We start from the raw sequence: 17,470 nt of genomic DNA on the forward strand, positions 1-17,470 counted from the left end.
GGGGGGGGGGGGAAACTCACCTGTGATGGCTCCAATAAAAGCTCACTTACAAGTCTTGTCTTTAGGTGATGTCCTAGAGTTTCACAGGTCTGTTGTCTTTCTGGTTGGCTTGTACCTTAGGAACCTGTAGGAGGACATGAAAACCTCCTCAGGGTACAGCCAACTAGAAGAGTGTGAGGTTCCAGGGCTGACAGTAGGATACATGGGGTAAGTGCCATGGGGTCCCCCTCTGTTAGGGGCGTGTAGGGCCTCAGGAAACCTCACCTTGGCTCCTGACACTTCCTAAGCCTCTTTTGCTCTTTGATCTGAGGGCATGTGACTCAGACCAAGGCCCTCATCACTGGTTCCTGGTACCTCTGTAAGAGGAACTAGAGGTAGGGGGCTTCCCAGCTAAAGACTATAAGCATAGCCCTAAGCTCCACAGAGCTGACAAGTGGGGTCAGAGTCTGTGAATCTCCACATTCTGGGGTGGATGGTCTCTTCACTTTCCCCCTGGCAAGGCCTAGATTCTCTCCCTTCACTGGACTTTAGCAAAACTTTCAGAACAAGATCTCATATTCTGGAGACTAAGAGAAGGAAATGAGGTAGCACTACCTCCAATCACACCCATCCAGAGTCTCCCTGAGGTGACAGAAAGGGCTGGCCAAACTTTGTTAGGATTCCATCTCTCTTAGGTGTGAGGTATCCTCATTCCTTACACTGATGCCTGTCAGGGCCCAGGACTCTTTCCTCTGCTTACCCTTGTCTCCCTATCAGAAAAGTCCTCAATTCTTTGAGATCATGAAGATGGAACTTCAGCACATCTGGCTAGTAGGCTCTGGGCTTCCAAGAGCTGTCAGCATAGGCAAGGTAGCACTGGGTATGTCTTCAGTCCTACAAAGGGACATTGTGCCCTCAGTCCTCACTCAGGGTCCTTACCTTAAATCCTGGCAGTCTAGAACTCTTCCCTCTGCTAGCCTGATGTGGCTCCCTCTCAGATGGTCCCCTCCTCAGAACACGATCTTCACTTCCCTGAGAACATAGACAGAAGTGAAGAAGCACAATATCTGGCCACCTCTGCCTGGGTCTTACAGCACAGCACTGCCAGCAGAGGCCAGACCCTGTGTGTTATGCAGTAGGGATCCCCTTTGTCTTGCCTCATGGTATTCATTTTTACTCCTTAAAGAGTTGGGACCCAGCCTTGTTGAACTGACGTCCCACTTAGACCACACGATCTCACTTCTCTGAGCCATCTATCCTACTCTTGGAGGGAGTGAAGGCACAGCACACCTTACGTACCCTGGCTGAGAACAGGATATAGCCAGACTCTGCAGGGTCCTTTCTTTCTGGGGCAGGAGGCATTTTGGTACTCACCAGGGTCCTTACCTTGACACCAAATGGAGCCTGGGACTCCTCCCTCTGCTGACCCGCAGTCACACCCTTAGGCCAAGGCTCTCACTTCTCTGAGACTCTCAAGACAGAAATGAAGAGATGCCACATGCAGCCATTTCTGCCCATGGTTAGGTCCCATCTACTCTACTGTGGGGTTATCATATCTTCAGCCATCCTTTACAGTGTTCATCCTTATTCCCAACAGGGCCTTAGCCAACCCCTACTGACATGAAATTATCCTTTCAGATCAAGACCTCAATTCCCAGAGGTACCCGCACTTACCTCATGAAGGAAGTGAGAGCACACCATATCTGGCCAATCCTTCCAGAGTTGATAGCAGGAACATAATGGGAGTTTCTGCAGAGCCCCTTGTTTCTGGTTTTGGGGGGGTATCATTATTCCTCCTTCAATGTCTTTACCTTACCTTGACTCTTAAAAGATCTTGGGACTTCTCCCTCTGCTGATGTCACACACAAAAACCAGGGCTTTCACCTGCCTGGAATACTCTAGACAAAAGCAAAAAAGCACCAAATCAGTCACCCCTGCCCAAAGTCTATTGAGAGATTCATTTAGTCTTACCTCAAGGTATTCATCTCTACTCTTAGCGTGGTCCTTCCCACCCTGTGCTGACCTGAAGTCTCCCCTTCCAACTAAAACCTCACCATCCTGAAAAAAATCCAGTCCCTTGGCTTCTGGGAGAGCTTGTGATAGAAGTGAGAGTTCATTTCATTTGGTTATCCTAGCTTTCATCCTCCCAGTGCTTAGAAGGTATAGCTAGACTCTGTAGGATTCCTCTTTTTCAGGGGAGGATGGAGGGTGGAGTGTACCTTTAGTCCTCACCAATGGTGCCTTCCACTTCTAAACTCAGGCCACAGCTATTAGATCAAGGTTTTCACCTCCAAGACTACCCCCAATCCTGCCAAAAGTAAAGAGGCGCCACATCCAATAGCCATGCCCCTGGTCCTCTAATATTGTCAGCAAGAGCAAAGATCTGAGTCCAGGGCTGACTGCAGAGGCAGGGGTGAGGTCTTCCTCATCTGTGGCAGGAACCTCTCCTCTCCCAGTGTCATCTTAATGCCTTGGAGGACCTGGGGCTTCTCCCTGTACGGACACCTGCTGAACCCCATGTAAAAGCACCCCCCTCTTCAGAGTCCAAGATAGAAGTCAGATACACCTCATCCGGGAACCTTGCCTGGGTTTACTGTGAGTCGCCCAGGGATGACTGCAGGGGCAGGGAAGAGGTCCCTGCCACACCTGTGACAGGAACTTCTCCTCCCCCAATGCTTTGGAGGATCCGGGGCTTCTTCCTCTACTGACACCTGCGGAGACCCTGCGTAAAAGCACCCTTTCTGATTCCAAGATGGAAGTCGGATATACCACATCCGGGTACCCTGCCTGTTTGCCGCAGATGACTGCAGGGGCAGGGGAGAAGTCCTCATTTCCCTGAGAAGCCTAGGAAAGGAACTATGCATAATTATCATCCTGACTGGGACCTCCCCAGGCTGACGGTATGAGCAGTTTTTTTGTGAGTCTCCCACGGTTCTTCCTTAGGGTCCTCCCTGTGATTCCTAGCAGGGCCTGAGGGCTCTCCCCTCTCCTAACCTGAAGCCAGGGACCTCTAATGCCCCAGTGGGAAGTCAGGGGATCTCACATCCAGCCACCATGCTCAGAGCCTCTCAGATAGGAAATCAGGTAGAAGGCTGGATTCTGTGTGGCCTCCCCTATCTAGGATGGGGTCTATTCAGATCTCCCTCAGGGTTCCCATCTTAAATGTCTGGCAGTGCCTGGCCTCTCCCCTCTTCTGACTACAGAACTAACAGGAGCAGGGCAGGGTTGGTCTCATTTCTTGTGAAATGAGAGGTCTTGTAAGTCCTTCACAACCATCAGAGCCTGAACTCCTCCCTCTGCTAACTTGTGCCTGTTACCTTCAGACCAAAGCATCCACGTTCTTGAGACTCCCAAGCTGGAAATGAGGGGGACTGCTCAGCCAGAGACCTCTGCTGTGAGTCTCCTGGAAGTGACATCAACAGTAAGTGGGATTCTGTGGGATATCCTGTTCTGGGATGGGCAGACCCCTGGGTCCTCACTCTTGAGGGTCCTTGTATTGCATCCTGGCTTCTAACTAAATACTCGCTGGAAAATTATCCCTCTGTGCCATCTCAGTATTTGCTCAATTGGAAGTTTTGTAGAAAATGATTTTGAACTCCAGGCTATATGCTGGATGTGGAAGTAGTAGCACTCGTCACATGACAAAGAAGCCCAACTTCCTTCACTAGTCACACTTAGACTTTGGAAACCTTTTGTTTTAAAAGATTTATTTTCTACCCAGAAGAGGCTGAGCATGGTGATTTGGGGAGATCCTGTCTCTTTTGAGCTTCTCTAATGTTACTGTTCAGTGCAATTTCATTTTTATAACCCTTATCCATAGTGAGAAAAATATTGTACATTTCTACCAAGCATATGTGTAAATCATACATATGTGTGCATCATGAAAAAATCGCTACCCTTACTATGTGTGATTCATTATGATAAATACTATTCCATTTCCAGGTTATTTATGTTGTATTAAAATAATATTTTTTAAAAATAGTTCTCATCAATTAAACAGCATTCACTGGTTATTAACAAAGATTCTTGGTGTCAGACTGCTTTAATCAACCCGTTTTTTTCTTGCTGTCCTGATATTACCATAGGGCTACTGGCATCTGTTGTCTGAGAGACTACCTCAGGTTTATGTAATGAACCAGGAACAGAGATTTTAAAACTTTGCTCCTACCTATCCTGTCACCTTGCCCTATATTGCTGGCTATGGACCCTCCCCACTTCACTTAAGCCCACAACTCCCTCACCCCAAATACAAGTTCAACACAGTCTTCAGTTTCCCATGAGAGTTTTCATGTTTTGTTGTTTAGATTATGTTGCAGATATTTTTTTCATTCCATCTTTTGTCATTTTCAGGTTTGAATTGAGAACAGAAAATGGGATTTTTGGAGTCTGAGCTTGACTGTCATCTTCATGGCTATAAGTAAAGCACTACATCTGTGAATAAATTGATATCTTCATAATACTGTATACCCCATCAATGAATAGGAAGTACTGCTGTGTTTATTTGGGACTAAATTTTATATATATATATANATATTAGTTGTTGATAGACCTTTTTTTTAATTAATATGTAGTGCACATGCCAGGCAAGTGCACTACCACTGAGCCATAGCTCCAGCCCCGGGACTAAATTTATCTACATCTATCAGCAAACTTTATAATAAATTTTGCAAGTATTTATTTAAGGTAATTTTTGGATCTTATTGTTCTTGTGATTAAGGTATTTTCTATTACATGTTCTAAGAGTTACTGCTTTTGTGTGGTAAGGCTGTTGATTTTGCTACAGTGACCTTATACTACCTGAAGTTTCTTATTCATTTCAGTATTCCATGTGCTGACTCCTTAAAATTTTCTACCTAGGTGATCATATTGTCACTGCTATGATCTGAATGTTTGTATCCCCCCAAAGTTCATGTTGAATTCCTAACCTCTCAGGCAATAGTATTAGGACCTACAGCCTTTGGGAAGTGACTAGGTCATGAGGATGAAACCTTCATGATTGTATTAGTACTCTTAAAAAAACACCCTAGAAAACAAGCTGGCCCCTTTCAGCATATGAGCACACAGCAAGAAGGTGCTGTCTGCGAACCAGGAAGTGGGCCGTCTCCAGAAATCAGATTCACCGGAGCCTTGATCTTGGGCATCCAAGCCTCCAGAACTGTGAGAAATAAATTTCTGATTTTTTAAAATTCTAATTTGTTATATATGAGAGCAGAATGCATTACAATTCATATTACACATATAGAGCACAATTTTTCATGAAAATCTCTGGTTGTACACAAAGTATATTCACACCATTCATGTCTTCATAGATGTACTTAGGGTAATGATGTCCATCTCAATCCATCATCTTTCCTACCCCCATGCCCCCTCCCTTCCCCTCTCACCCCTTTGCCCTATCTAGAGTTCATCTATTCCTCCCATGCTCCCCCTCCCAACCCCACTATGAATCAGCCTCCTTATATCAGAGAAAATATTTGGCCTTTGTTTTAGTAGAATTGGCTAACTTCACTTAGCATTATATTCTCCAACTCCATACCTTTACCTGCAAATGCCATGATTTTATTCTCTTTTATTACTGAGTAATATTCCATTGTGTATATATACCACATCTTCTTGATCCATTCATTTACTGAAGGGCATCAAGGTTGGGTCCACAGTTTAGCTATTGTGAATTATGCTGCTATAAACATTGATGTGGCTGTGTCCCTATAGTATGCTGTTTTTAAGTCCTTTGGGTATAGACCGAGGAGTGGGATAGCTGGGTCAAAAGGTGGTTCCATTCCCAGTTTTCCAAGGAATCTCCATACTGCTTTCCATATTGGCTGCAACATTTTGCAGTCCCACCAGCAATGTATGAGTGTGCCTTTTTCCCCACATTCTCACCAACACTTACTATTGTTTGTCTTCATAATAGCTGCCATTCTGACTGGAGTGAGATGAAATTTTAGAGTAATTTTGATTTGCGTTTCTCTAATTGCTAGAGATGTTGAACATGTTTTCATATATTTGTTGATTGATTTTATATCACCTTCTGAGAGGTGTCTGTTCAGTTCTTTGGCCCATTTATTGATTTGGTTATTTGTTTTTTTTTTTTTTTTTGGTGCTTAGCTTTTTGAATTCTTTATATACCCTAGAGATTAGTGGTCTATCTGGTGTGGAAGTGGTAAAAATTTGCTCCCAATGCTGTAGGCTCTCTATTCACCTCACTGATTATTTCTTTTGCTGAGAAGAAGCTTTATAGTTTGAATCCATCCAATTTATTAATTCTTGGTTTTAATTCTTACGCTATAGGAGTCTTATTAGAAGTAGGGGCCTAATCCGATATGATGGAGATATGGGCCTACTTTTTCTTCTATTAAATGCAGGATCTCTGGTTTAATTCCTAGGTCCTTGACCTACTTTGAGTTGAGTTTTATGCATGGTGAGAGATAGGGATTTAATTTCATTTTGTTGCATATAGATTTCCAATTTTCCCAGCACCATTTGTTGAAGAGCCTATCTTTTCTCCAATGTACGTTTCTTGTGCCTTTCTCAAATATAAGATAACTGTAATTATGTGGGTTAGTCTCTGTGTCCCCTATTCTGTACCACTGGTCTACCAGTCTATTTTGGGGCCAATGCCATGCTGTTTTTGTTACTATTGCTCTGTAGTATAGCTTAAGTCCTGGTATAGTGATGCCACCTGCTTCGCTCTTCCTGCTAAGGATTGCTTTAGCTATTCTGGGTCTCTTATTTTCCAGATGAATTTCATGACTGCTTTTTCTATTTCTACAAGGAATGTCATTGGGATTTTGATTGGAATTGCATTAAATCTATATAATGCTTTTGGCAGTATAGTCATTTTAACAATATTAATTCTGCCTATCCAAGAACAAGGGAGATCTTTCCATCTTCTAAGGTCTTCTGTGATTTCTTTCGTTAGGGTTCTGTAGTTTCAATTTCATTGATTTCAGCTCTGATTTTAATTATTTCCTGTCTTCTACTGCTTTTGGTGTTGATTTGTTCTTTTTCTAGGGCTTTGAGATGTAATGTTAAGTCATTTATTTGTTGCTTGCTTCCTCAGTCCATGTGAGTGGTATAATTTTTCCCAACCTTTCACCTTCACCTTCAGTCTGTCGGTATCTTTTCCTATGAGATGAGTCTCTTGGAGGCAGCATATTATTGGGTCTTTTTTTTAAAATACAATCTGTAGTCTATGTCTTTTGATTGGTGAGGTTAGGCCATTAACATTCAGGGTTATTATTGAGACATGGTTTGTATTCCCAGCCATTTTTGTTTATTTTTGGTATTTAACTTGACTTGGTTTCTCCTTTGATTAGTTTTTCCTTTAGTGTAATACCTCCCTTTGCTGATTTTCATTGTTGTTTTTCATTTCCTCTTCATGTAATATTTTGCCGAGGATGTTTTGTAGAGCAGCCTTTCTAGTTGTAAATTCCTTTAACTTTTGTTTATCATGGACAGTTTTTATCTCCTCATAAAATCTAAGGCTTAATTTTGCTGGATATAAGATTCTTGGTTGATGGCTGGGGTTGTGGCTCAGCGGTAGAGTGCTCGCCTCGCATGGGCGAGACCCTGGGTTTGATCCTCAGCACCACATAAGAATAAATAAGTGAAATAAAGGTATCTTTAAAAAAAAATTCTTGATTGGCATCCATTTTCTTTCAGAGCTTGCTCTATGTTGTTCCAGGATCTTCTAGCTTTCATGGTGTGGGCTGAAAAATTTGTATGCATCTTAATTGGTTTCCCCCTGTATGTAATCTGATTCCTTTTTCTCGTGGCTTTTAATATTCTCTCCTTATTCTGTATGTTTGACATTTTCATTATAATGTGCCTTGATGTGGATCTGTTGTGATTTTGTACATTTAGGTTCATTTAAGCCTCCTGAATTTGGTTTTCCAATTCATTTTTCATTTGGAAAATTTTCTGATATTATTTAATTAAATAGATTGCTCATTCCTTTGGTTTGGAACTCTCTGCCTTCCTCTATTCCAATAACTCTTAAATTTGGTCTTTTTATGCTATCCCATATTTCTTTAATGTTCTGTTCATGGTTTCTTACTATTTTCATTGTTTGGTCTACATTCTTTTCAAGATTATATATTTTGTCTTCATTGTCTTCCAAGTGGTCTAATCTTTTGGTGATGCTGTCAATTGATCTTTTAATTTGGTTTATTGCTTTTTTCATTTCAAGGATTTCTGTTTTTTTTTAAGAACCTTTGTCTCCATGTTGAAGTAATCTTTTGCTTCCTGTATTTGTTTATGTAGCTCTCTGTCAAAAGATCTTTTGCTGCCTGTATTTGCTCTCTCATATCATCCTTTAATTCACAGAACATGTTAATTATATACATCCTAAACTCCTTATCTGTAATTTCTTCTGTGTGCTGGCCATGGATTCTTATAATGTGGTATCTTGATTAGTTTGGGGCACTTTCTTCCCTTATCTTTTCATATTGCTTGTGTGTCTTCCCTTCTGGCTGTGTGGATCTAAGGTGTTACCATTTTTACCCTATAGGGTTATAGTGCCCCTGTAGGGATCCAGTATCTCTCCTTTGAGGTGAAGGACAGTGTTAACAGATCCCAATATAAACAATATACACTCTAAAAACAAATGTTTGCTATTAAGACGTTTACAGTTTGATCACAATGTACACAAATGGTGAATTCAATTATTCTGTACAATATACTCAGTAGGTTTGTAAAAAGGTTTACAATTTCTGATGGTGGACAGAGAACCAGGGGTGAGGAGTAGGATGATATGCTGAGGAGCTAGGAGGTGAGGATATAGAGTTATTATATCTTGGGAAGTGTGAAAGAGAAATGTAAAGAGGAAGATTAGTAGCAGGAAAAGGGAGAGGATGTAATTTTGGGTAGCAAGTATGTGGGAAGTCAGTAGATTACATAAAACAAACACACATAAAAAGAAACATAAAAAATGTTAAAATAGTAGAAATTGATGGAAAAAAGATAAAAAATAAAAAAGAATATACAACATACCTGTAATATACTATTCAGATGTCCCAGTCCTCAAAATCCTAATTCATGCAAAGTACTTGGTTCCACATATATTGGGGATGTGAGGGCAGGAGAATAGCAAGGGAAAGGGAAAAAAAAATCTTGAAGGAAGAAACAGGGCTTGTTTTGGTTGGAGATCAGTATCTTTCCTGCTTCCCTTCCAATAGGTGGGGTTGTCTGTTGTTAGCTTGTATCTCCGCCCTCAGGATGGTGAAGGTAACCAGGGTGTCACTGTGCCAGGGTAGTGGCTGCTGGGGAGAGAGGGGAGTTAGAAACTGGGTACCTGGCCAGACAGAGTACCAAACTGGGAGTTGCCTCCACTGAAGATGGTGATGAAGGTGACCCAAGATGGAGGTGCCTGCTTTCGGTGATGGGGTGTCGGGTCGGGTGGGGGAGCCGGGTGATCTGTTGAATGATGAATTCAGAGATGAGCTCTGTGGAGTGCAGTGTGTGGCTGTGGCTGACTTCAGAGCCTGTGTGAGGTTCCCAGGTGCAGGCAAGCTATGGCACATAGGGCACTATCTCCACTGCTACAGAGTCCCAAGATGGCAGCGACCAGGGGTGCCCCACATTGGTAGATGGGGGTCCACATGGGAGTGGTGGCCGGAGTTCCTGTGCGTGGGAAGCTGCTGGGTGCCCTGCGTGGGAGCTGCGTTGGTAATTTCTGCATGAGTGCTCATGGTCCCACTTGGGTACCTGGTCATCCTGCGTGGGCAGTAATTGGGAGACCTACTCTGATGCTGAGGTCTGGAGCCCTGGATGGGCATGGTAACCTGATTCCTGCATGGGAGCAGGAATATTGCTTGCAGAGAAGTAGTATTCTCACTACTTGAGTTCCAGGTCATGGAGCGACACAGAATGCTGCCTCCCTCTGGCCCACCAGCTTGGATCCGCCCCAAATTTCTGATTTTTATAAGCTACCCAATCTGTAATATTTTATTAGAGTAGCCTGAAAAGTCTAAGTCACCAGATATTATCTCTTTCCTTTCCATGGTAATACCTCTTACTTATTTTGTACACATAGTCTGGCTTTGTGTTCCAGTACAGTTTTGGATAGCATATATCAGTATCTTCTCCTTGACTTTAACAGGAATTTTTTATTAACATGTAATAAATGTACATATGAATGGGTTACACTGTGAAATTTTAACACTGTCTATTAAATAATCAGTATAATTAGCATTTCTCTCTCCATGTCATTTATTTTCAGAGGCTTTTAGATCTTCATAAAAGATCATGTATTAGGTTATTGTGAATTGTAGTCATCCCACTGTGCTGCTGAACACCCAAACTTATTCCTTCTGACTAACTGTACTTTGGTACCATTATCCAACCTTTCTCTATCCTTCCTTCCCTTCTCTTCCCACCCTCTAGTAAACTTTTTTGTTGGAATCCACAAATTAATTGTGGGCAAATCTGAGCCATCTTTAAGCAGAGGTGAGCCCCTTAGAGAACTCTCAATGTTATCTTATGGATCTGAGATTGCTTCATTGCTTTGACAAACATCCTGCTTAAAGAGAATTCTGTGATATTGCAGAATTTACTAGCTCAGATAGTCCTAGGTTCAAACACAACTCCCTGGAAGTAGAGAGAGACACCAGTGCCCCAATTAGCCTTGTGGTCCAACTGCCTGGAGGAGGAAGAATTACTGTGCAAGTGATAAGTCTCCAACCAGGCCAACTTCCCCACAGCCTCCGCTTCTTGTTTACCATGAAGAACTTTTCCACACAATAAATTCCTTAACTATAAACAAAGCATTCATGAGCTTTTTCCCTTGGTCAGGATCAGACCCATCAGGTCTCTTCCACCTGTCAAGACCCCTGCTTTAAACATATTTTTCTGTGTCCTTTGTTTTTTCTTAATACTACTTTTCAGAATTTTAATTCCAGTTGGCCCACACCTCCTAGGGTTACTTACTCTGTCCCCATGCAGGCTGCAGGTGAGAATTCTTTTTTCACTTTCCACATATGAAGGAGAACACACAGTACTTACCTCTTTCTGTGTATGGTTTATTTCACTTAACACAGTATCCTCAAGTTCCATCTATTTTGCTGCAAATGAAAGGATTTCATTTTTATTTATGGCTGAATAGTATTCCATTGTGTATACATGCATATTTTCTTTATCCATTCACACATCAGTTAGCACCTCAGTTTTTGCTATATCTTACCTATTGTGAATACCACCACAATAAGCATGGGAGTACAGGCATCGTTTTGGCATGCTGATTTCATTACCCTTGGATATAAATGCAGAAAGGGGACACTTGGATCATATGGTAGATTTATTTTCAGATTTTTGACCAAACATTTAAGGAAGAACTAACAGCATTTCTCTTGGAACTATTCCAACCTCATTCTACAAGAGCCACAGTATTCTGTTATAGATACAATAACAAAGAAAACTGCAGAGCAATATCCTTGATGAACATAGGTACAAATAAAGTCTCTAGGAAATTTAGGGACTCTTTTTCCTACTTCTCTTAGGTGCTAGAAAGTGGGCAGCTGGGTCCCTGCCTAGGATGCCACCGCTCTGGGTCCTATGGACATTGGAGCTGTAGGATGCACCAAGGAGGTAGCAGTGGGAAGGTGGTGACCTGGTCAGGGACTGGCTGGCAACTCTCTCACACAGCTATGGCAGAGAGAAAATTGGTGGAGGGTTCAGTGACTTGGGCAGACATGGGTGCCGCTGTAGCCACACATGGGTTTTTAAGCCACTTTTGCAAGGGCAACTTCAGCCCCAAATTACTGTTTTTTTTCAGGTGGTGGTAGCAGCTGGATAAAAAATAGCAAATCAACACATTTCACAGAGCTTTGAGGCCATTTGGATCACATGATGTTTTTCCAAGAGTTTAGATCATTTCTAAGTAGCAATCTACTGGACCGAGATAACAAAGCTAATGAGAAGGGTCACCAAACTCACACTGACTTTTTGGGACAAAGTCAGCCTTCAAGGCTGCCAATGACTCAGAGTTATAGATCTCAAAGAAATACTCATCCTGACAGATCTCTAGTTATTGAGGAAATAAAACAGATGCTTGCACGATTTTTGCAAATTCTACAATTCTTGGATTCCCATACACTTTTTATTGGAGCAGGATACTGCACTTCAACCCTGGGAACTGTGCTTGGGGTCAAATAGTGTTTGATGCCATTGTAATTCAGCTTTTAGGACAACTGGAAAACATAGGGTCTCCCCTAGTCAATGAGGAAAAAATAATTTCATCTCTTCTAACAGTGATAGTAACTGAGTAAAAGTTGGTGTGGGTTTAGAATGTCTAGTATGCCAAGAAGATCACACAATTGAAAAAGAAGTCCAGTAGTTATAGCAACCACTTCTTCCACAGCAGTTGTACTGTACCATGGGTAGAACTACATGACACATGTCCTGTATGTGGAAAAAGCTTAAATGGTGAGCATTCTACTCTGCAAACCCGTAGCTCTGAGGCTTCTGCAAGCAATAGATTTAGCAGTGGCAGCCAACTACATGACGGATAGACTTACTGAAACTAAAGACCACACTTGAACCAGGCCTGTCTGTGATAGTCTTCTTACCATGGCTATAAATTGTATCAAAACAAAAAAAATCATAGATGGATTTGGGAATCACATAAGAAACTCCAACCCATAATGTTAATGCAATGAGTGTTTTTCTTCTCTAAGATAGTATCTACAGATGGAAAAAAAAATACTAGCAAATTGAACCTAACAGCATATTACATAATCATTCACTGTGATCAAGTGGGATTTACCTCAGGGATGCAAGGATTGTTCCACATACACAAATCAATAAACATAATACATCACCTCAACAGAATAAAATGGATAAAAATCATGTGATTATCTCAATTGATGCAGAAAAAGCATTCAATAAAATTCAACCTCCTTCCATGATAAAAATCTTGAACAAGTTAAATATGGAAGGATCATAACTCAACATAATAAAGGCTGAATATGACAAACCTGCATCCAACATCCTACTGAGTAGGGAAACCTGAAAACATATCCTCCAAGATCTGGAACAAGATAAGAATGTCCACTTACACAGCTTTTATTTGATACAGTACTGGAAGTTTTGGCCAGAGCAGTCAGAAAAGAGAAGGAAATGAAAGCATACGAATAAGAAAGGAGAAAGTCAAATTATGCCTGTTTGCAGATGACATGGTTCTATATTTAGAAAAATCTAAAGACTCCACCAGAAGACTATTAGAAATGAAACACATTCAGTGAAGTTTCAGGACAAAATCAACATACAGAAGTTAGTAGTACTTTTAGCCACCAATAACAAAGTTCTTGAGAAAGAAACAATGAGAGCACTTCTATTCACCAAAGCTACAAAAAATAAATACCTAGGAATAAATAATAACTGATAAAGTGGAAAACCTACTAGATGAAAATTCAACACACTGGTGAAAGAAATTGAAAAGGGCACACCCACAAATAACATATACACATTTAAGTATGTTTGCTGTAGATTTTAAGAAATGAAAATTTCCTTCTAAGTTTGCTAGAAAATTTACCTGGAACTAGTGTTGAATTTCTTTCAAAGGTTTTCTTCTCTACGCATTGATGCAATCAAATATTTTTTTCTTGTTATGGACTAAATTGTGTTCTCCCATATTCATATGTTGAAACCCTAACCTCCAGTACCTGAGAACATGATTCTAACTGGAGACAGGGCCTGTAAAGAGGTATGGCAAGGTCAAATGATTTCGTATGGATAGGCCTTAATCCAATATGACCAGTGAAAATGGATTAGCACACATACACACAGAGAAGGAAGACTGTGAATATGCAGAGAGAAGACAGCCATCTATAGCCAAATAAAGAGGCCTCTGAAGAAACCAACCCTTCTGATACCTTCATGTTGGACTTCAAGCTTCCAGAACTGAGGAAATAAACTTCTACTTCTTAAACTACTCAGTCTGTAGTACTTTATTGTAGCAGTCCTAGAAAATTAATACATTCTTCTAATTTGTTACAGAATTACAGTAGAAAGTGTTTTCTAATGTTAAATCGTGTTTTCATTCCTCAGACATAGTTTATTTGTTCATTTAATTCATGGCTGTTTTAATATTCTGTTATTCATCTATTTAGCATTATTTCCTGCCATGTAAGTGAGCTTGGCTTAGTTCTTTTCATGGTGGCTGAGGGTGGTGGTAATGGTGGTGTTCTCATCTACTTTATTTAATCAAGAAAAACTAGTCTATTTCTTTATGAACTGGCTTGGTCATTTTTACTCTAAAAGTAGTCCATTTTACTTAGGATTTGAAATTTAAAGGCATGATAGTTATAATAACTTTTATCATTATGGAAGTTCTCAAACCAGAACCAGTGGAGGAAACAGCATAATGATCCAATATACCTGCCACTATGCATCAACAATCATAGATATCACCCACCCTTATCTCTGCTACTGGAATAATGTGAAGCAAATCTAAGACATAACACCATTTCTTCTCTGAGTATTTCAATATGCATTCTTTTTTAAAAACTTTTTTAGTTGTAGATGTACACAGTATCTTTATTTATTTTTGTGTCGTGCTGAGGATTGAAACCAGTGCCTCACATGTGCTAGGCAAGCACTCTACCTCTGAGCCACAACCCCAGTCCCTTCTAAGTCATTTGCAAGCTATGGGTCCTCCCTATATCCCCCCTTTTTTCCCTGGCAATTAATTTGTATTGTTCATTAATTTAAAAAACCACAGCTGGGCACCTTAGCACACACCTGTAATCCCAGTGGCTCAGAAGGCTGAGGCAGGAGGATTGCAAATTCAAGACCAACATCAGCAACTTAGTGAGGCCCTAAGCAACTTAGCAAGACCCTGTCTCTAAATAAAATATAAAAAAGGCTGGGGATGTGGCTCAGTGTTTAAGTGCTGCGGGGTTGAATCCCTCGTACCAAAACAAAAACAAATGGAAAAAACAAAAAAGCATAGGTCTTTGTTCTGTCTCTCATAGTCTAGATTTTACTGATTGCAACACTTTGGTATCCTTTACATGATCTTCAGATCCCTATATTTATTTAAATTGAAAGAGCTTGAAGCTTGGTCAGATTTTTTGTTTTCTTATTTTTCAAAATCATTTATAGGTGATGCTGTGTACTTTCATTTGAAGGCACAGAAGGTCTGGTTGTCTTCCTTTGTGCTGATGTTGGCAGATATTGTTGATCATCACCATTATCCATTAACCCATTAACAGAGTGATGATTCTGTTGCTTTTTTTTCTTTTTTTTTTTTTTTTGGTGGTGGGGAATACTGGGGATTGAACTCAGGGGCACTCAGCCACTGAACCACACCCCCAGCCCTATTTTGTATTTTATTCAGAGACAGGGTCTCACTGAGTTGCTTAGGGCCTCACTTTTGCTGAGGCTGGCTTTGAACTTGGGATCCTCCTGCCTCAGCTTCCCAAGCCTCTGGGATTACAGGCGTGTGCCACTGTGCCCTGTGGTAATTCTTTTCATCTCCTCTTAGTTTGTTAACTGAAATAATGCTATAAGTAGAAATATTTACTTGCCCATCATTTCGTTATCCTGAAGGAAAGATGAAATACATTTATTATATTCTCTTACAACATTTAAGTCTTTTCTATGTCTATATTTTGTAGAATTTTATTTAGCATATATTGTTTATTTGTGCTGTTTTCTTTAGTAATTTATCATATTTGCAAAATGTCCATTTTTAAAAACATTTTTTTTAGTTGTTGAGGGACCTTTATTTATTTGTATGTGGTGGTGAGAATCAAACCCAATGCCTCACACATGCGAGGCAACCATCCTATCACTGAGCTACAACCCCAGCCCGCAAATTGTACATTTTGTAAGTATTTTCAAATAGCTAACTTTTAAAATTTTTTTTAGTTGCTGATAGACCTTTATTTTATTTATTTATAAATGGTGCTGAGAATCAAACTCCATGCCTCACCCATGCCAGGCAAGTGCATTACTGCTGAGCCTTAGCTCCCAGCCCTGTCAAATAGCTAACTTTTGTTATTTGGTCTATCATTTTCTATTTTATTAATTCTACATGTAATTTCATTACTTCCTACCTTCTGCTACTTTAGGTTTAATGTACTATTAATTCTCCAGCTTCTTGGATAGCCTTGATTCCTAAATATGGTTTTCTAATATACCTAAGATTGTACATTTCCCTCTGAGTAGCACTTGGGTTGCTTCACACTGGTAGTATTATATGGATTTAAGTATATTGCCTCATGTTTTTACAAGTTAAATATACCACACTATAACTTGTACTATTTGAATTTATATATAAATAAGAGTACAGTATAAAATTATTGTATTATAATATATATAATTATGCTAATATATTTATTATAATATATATTTTTATGTTATATATATGTGTATATATGTGTATACATATATACGTATATATGTATGTATATATATGTATATATATATACATATATATCTATATCTATCTATCTATCTATCTATATATATATATGCTAGGAAGAGTAAAATTATTTTTGAGTAAACTATAAGACAATGAGATGTATGTGGCAGTTTCAAGATCCAGTGGTATTCTGTTTGCTGTTTTTTTTTTAATTAATTATAGAAGAGACTTAAACATATTTAACATCTGGGGCTGGGGATGTGGCTCAAGCGGTAGCGCGCTCGCCTGGCATGCGTGCGGCCCGGATTCGATCCTCAGCACCACATACAAACAAAGATGTTGTGTCCACCGAGAACTAAAAAATAAATATTAAAAATATTCTCTCTCTCTCTCTCTCTCTCTCTCTTAAAAAAAAACATATTTAACATCTGATAATAAATTAGTTTATCCCAGGAATGTGAAGGAGTCTAATACTAGAAAAATCAGTCAATATTATAGGCTGCATGTAAAAGGGATTGGGGCTGGGGCTGGGGCTCAGTGGCAGAGTACGTGTGAGGCATTGGGTTTGATCCTTCAAACCACATACAAAAATTAAGCAAATAAATAAAGGCATGCTGTCCATCTACAACTACAATTTTTTTTAAAAAAAGGGGGGGATTGTGGACTGAGGATGTGACTCAGACGTAGGGCACTCACCTACCATGTATGAGGCACTGGATTCGATCCTCAGTGTCACATAAATATAAAATAAAGATATTGTGTCCGCCTAAAACAAAAAAAAAATATTAATAAAGAGGGATTGTCCAGAAAAAAAGAAACCATAGAAAATATTCGATACATGTGGAATTTAATGCAGGGAATTAGTTATGCAAGTGATGCAGAAGCCAAATGGGAGAGTTGGGAAACCCAATTTTCAACATAAGGAAATCACTCCCACCTATAGGATGGAGGGACAGAGGAAACAGTGTTAGCGGGAACTAGGTATTAAGTTCCACAGGTTGGAGGGCCACAGTGGGCTAATCTGATGGGGCTGGAGCTACGAAGAATATTTAGCCATTGAAGGAAAAGTCATCTGGTACAAAAGAAAGAGAAAGAGAAAAAGTCTGGATGCTCTATCCTTCTGGG

The 17,470-nt window shown here is 40.2% G+C and overlaps 1 pseudogene; it reads left to right on the plus strand.

Moving 5' to 3' along the window:
• LOC107152572 overlaps positions 1–12,488 on the plus strand; it is a 46,509-nt pseudogene extending 34,021 nt beyond the window's left edge.
• Positions 12,489–17,470: the final 4,982 nt, after the last annotated feature.

The sequence above is a fragment of the Marmota marmota genome, unplaced genomic scaffold (genome assembly GCF_001458135.2).
Source record: "Marmota marmota marmota unplaced genomic scaffold, marMar, whole genome shotgun sequence".
Classification (NCBI taxonomy): Eukaryota; Metazoa; Chordata; class Mammalia; order Rodentia; family Sciuridae; genus Marmota; species Marmota marmota.